Source organism: Taeniopygia guttata, chromosome 4 (assembly GCF_048771995.1).
Source record: "Taeniopygia guttata chromosome 4, bTaeGut7.mat, whole genome shotgun sequence".
NCBI lineage: Eukaryota > Metazoa > Chordata > Aves > Passeriformes > Estrildidae > Taeniopygia > Taeniopygia guttata.
Window position 1 is genome coordinate 6,046,150 of NC_133028.1, and position 4,496 is coordinate 6,050,645.

Consider the following 4,496-nt stretch of genomic DNA (forward strand, 5'->3'; position numbering starts at 1 on the left):
AGCAGAAACTCTCACAACTGCAAGGAGCCCATGAGGGACCATGCCATGGCTGTTGATTTTAGATGGAAGATGTGCAGATACTGCAGTGAGGACGGGAAGGATCAGCTTCACCAAAAAAAAAAAAAAAAAAAAAAAAAAAAAAAAAAAAAGCATTGAAATCTGGAAAAGCTCTTGAGCCTGTGAAGGAGAGGATAAATTTAATCAATGTCAATGTTCCTGCTGATTCAGAAAAGCCTGACTATGCATTAAGCTGTAATGACCTCTGGCAGACTTTTAATTTAGATGTGAGCATTTTAACTTCCTTTGTAATGAGGAGCATGGCTTCTAAATCCTTTGAAACAGTTGCATCTGAATGGGTTTATGCCACTTGCAGCTCACATTGCACCCACTGGAAGTTCCTTGGCCTTTTGCTGGAGTATTCCTGAAACCAGAGCTAGAAGAAATATTCTTCAGGGATGACACTACCTGGACTGGTCCTTCTCTTGCTCTCCTGCACTGGTTATTTGTTTCTCTTCATTGCTGCTACATATCAAAAGGCTTTTAGCTCTTAGTCTATTGGTTTGTCTATTGCAGAGCTTTTAATAATGGTTATTTCCTGGTAGTGAATGCTGAACTTGGTCTAGGGGGACCTGTTTGTAGCATAGTTTTCTGCAATTTCCCAAAATTTACACAGCAATTCCAAGCTTATTATATGGGGCATAGTATGTGATTACAGGCATAACATATTAGGTCCTAATAACAGCAAATATATCATTACACAAATCATTCATGTTCCTGTACTGATATTTTTATATGGAGCCAGTGAATACAATTACTAATAGTGACAATACCCATCTTACAGCTGCAGTGTAATTGGTGCCACCGTGACATGAAGCAGGGCAGGGGCAGGAGTAAGGAAACTGCCACTGAAATATGGTTGAGTCCATGAAATACCACGTCCAAAAACCAAGGTGGAAACCCTCTCTTTATAATTTATATATGAGAATTTGATTCATTAACACCCAGTAAGAAGGTTCCACATTTTCTTGCTTTGATGATGGATCTCCCAGTTATTTATGGGAAGGGGAGATGGTTTTCAAGACCCCAGAGTTGTGGAGGGAGGGAAGGAATCCTATAAATGCAACAGTAAAGAGAGTTGAGGCAGCAGGTCACCAGTGAGCTGTGCACATGATGTGTCTCACCTTCCAGCTTGGAAAAGCTGGGCTCAGCCCAGGATTTGTAATAAAAGTGCTTTGAGTCACGATAGACCTCCCCTAAAAGGTGATCCCAGCCAAAGGTACGTAACTTGTAGGGAGAAGGTGTTAGTGCTGGCATCTGTCAGACAGCCCTGGGTGGGAATTAAGGACACAGAAGGGGGTCAAGGCCAGTCCTGACCTTTGCATGCAGCTCTGTGAGGGATTTGTGTTCATACATGTGGGTTTATGAGGATTTATGAGTGATTTGGGTTGATGCACATTGGTTAATGGGTTGGTAAAGCACTGCTGTCCCAGCACTCCAAGATGCACCATCTCAGCCCTTGGCACGAGGGCAGCTTGGTGGAAGGTAGAAACAATGGAGATTTCTTTTTCCTGTACTACTATATCAAAAAGTTCAGGCAGTGACTTTTGTTTCAACATCTACATATTTATATCTGCTGCATAGTTTAGGCTGAAATTTGTTTCCTTTGCTGACAGGTTAACCTGCTTTCTGGGGTCTGTCTGCAGCAGCCCACCAGCACCTTTGCCAACACTAACCTGGATTTACAATGCTGAGCCCCCATTTTCCACAGCAGCAGGACAAGGGTCAGCCACTCTCATTCTGTTCAGGTCTCCAGAGGACTTCAAAGTGACAACAGGAGGAGAAAAAACCAACAGGCTTGGGTCTGCCCTGAGGTATATCCATGGTTGGGAGTTATTAACAGGAACTAGTTTGTATTTGGCCACCTTGGTTTGGGCAGAAAGTTTCTGTTTTGGCAGCCTATTTTGGTATGGCAATATCCCAGTTGGAGCAGAGATGATGAATGGGAAACATGGCAGCCAGAACCAGCCTACCAAAGTGATTTTACTCAGCCATGCAAAGACTGCTGGGTTAGCCTGAGTGGGAGTATTTCTGTTGATGTGGGGCAGAGGGAGGAGAAGCTCAGCTGAGCCTGGTGAGGGTTGCTGTGCAAATGTGGTTGTGCTGGTCAAGAAATCATATAATCATAGAATATCCTGAACTGGGGAGGACCCACAAGGACCATCAAAGCTCATCTCCCAACCCTACACAGGAGAAGCCCAAAAATCACACGGTGCATCTGACAGCATTATCTCAACACGCCTCAAACTCTGTCAGGCTTGGTGCTGCGGCCACTTTGTTGGGGAGCCTGTTCCAGTGCCCAGCACCTTCTGGGTACAGTTCATTTTCTTCATATCCAACCTAAACATCCCCTGACACAACTTCATGCTGTTCCTTCAGGTCCTAATGGTTACATCCAACATTGAAAGCCACTTTGAGCTCAGTGTTCAAGGATAGAAATGGTAAGAAAAGGTCATATTACTCCCCTTCATCTCTACTAACCCCACCAACCACGAGCAACAGGAAACCCTCAAAATAAAGGAATGTGGCTTTATGGGGCTGTTTATTCCACACATTTGAGACTTCGTAGACTGCCTTTCAAGCCCTGGCAACTTCAGGTGTTATATAAGTGGTGATACAAAACCTGGCTTGAAAAAGTTTGGATTTAAAGGTGTCTGCAGGACAGAGCTCCTTGTGCAAGAAGGACTTGGCAGCTGCAAGGACATTATTTAACAAGCAGGTAAAAGGTGACTGCTGCTGCAAATCCTGTGCAGGACTTCAAACAAGTCTGGCAGTGTTGTCACTTTTATAAGAGGATCCTTTGGTATCCTTTGGTTTGGTATCAACTTGGCCACTGAATTCCTTCAGCAATTGCTAGGTCAGAATTAAGGGGAAGAGCTGATGCCCTTCACCCACCACAACTGGCACCTCTGCAGTGGATGCAGTATGAGCAGTGGGTGCAGTGCTTTACTAGGAAAGGTTACTGTGTTGGTGTGTGATTTCTGATTGAATATAGCATCTGGGTCTAACGTGGCATTCAGCATCTGTGAAAAACCCGAATATCTCCCCTTTACATAGCGAACATCATCTCCCCCCAGTCCCATGGTGGGTCAGGGGCAGCTGAGCAGAGCTGTCATCCTTTGTGGGGGCTGTGTTTCCAAGGCTCCTGTGCCCTCCCATCCAGTATGTGGAGCTGGGAGTCGGCGCCAACTGGGAGCAAAGGTTTTGGCTCTGCTGACCCCAGGGAGGTGACAGCATGAAGGCTGTTTTGCTTTTCCAGCATGATAACAAACATCATTCCCTTGTTATCTTCAGAGACAGAGACCTCTCGGGGAGGGCAGGAGTGAGGCAAGGTCAGCTCTGTACCTCAGCTGACACCACTGTGTGCCCGCCCATGAACACCTCCATGACAGTGCCCCAACTCACATGTTTGCCACCCTTTGGTAAACATTTATCCTTCTTGTTGTTGTCAGGGCTGGTTGGTGGAGCTGGGCTGAGATGCAGGGGCAGTGGCAGGGGTGGCATTGCTGCTCCTCTCACCTTGCCTGACCTCCCTGTGATTCAAAAGCACCCACACAGCCTCTTCAGAGTCTCGCTCACTTAAATCAGGCAAACCAGTTTATTTTTTTAGCTTTTAGGGACTTTTGCTCTGCCATCACGTACTGGAAGGTGGGAATAGCAGGGAATATTTAAGGAAAGTGAATCTGGGAATTTTTAAGTGAGCAACATAACCCCAAGGATTAATATTTCCCTAATCAGGGGGACAAAAAATACTGTGTGACCTCAAGCCCCAGCTGCAACCCAGTGATGCTGTCCAGCTTGTGGCTTACGTATTTGCAGCAAATTCCTTATCTATAATGGGCATTGAAAGGAAAAAAAAGGGTAAATAAAGCCTATCAGCAGTATTGTATCGTTGACTCGCCCTGCAGACCTTGCTTTACTGATAATAATTAACTCAAATGGAGAGCCATTGCAGAACTCATAACTAAAATATGATGGTACTTCTCAAATTAAAAATGCTCAGTGAATGCTTCACTCTGCTCAAAGAAAGAAATGCCCACAGGGTTTCTTGTGTGTACCAGGACAACTTGGGGTTGTCCCCATTACTCTTGCTCAAAACCCAGATGGGAGAATTGCAGCATGGCCATCGCAAAACCTACTGCTCTCCCTTTAGGTTATCTTGTGAGGCTGTTTTGTTGTTTTTTTTCCTACTGCCTTCCATTTCCCTTTTTCTCACTGTTTTCTCTGGCCAGGCCACACACACAAGGTCCAGTTGCTTGCTGGTTCTTGAAAGCAAATGCACTTTAAACCCAGTCCTTTGACATGAGTGCAAACAGCCCTGGAGCATTTCCCGCAGTCAGTGAGCTCAGCCCCTCTCCCCATTATAAATTAAAAAGTTGGCTTTAATGTATATCATAAAAGACATTGTTAAAAAATGTGCTTTAATAAAGAAATACAAA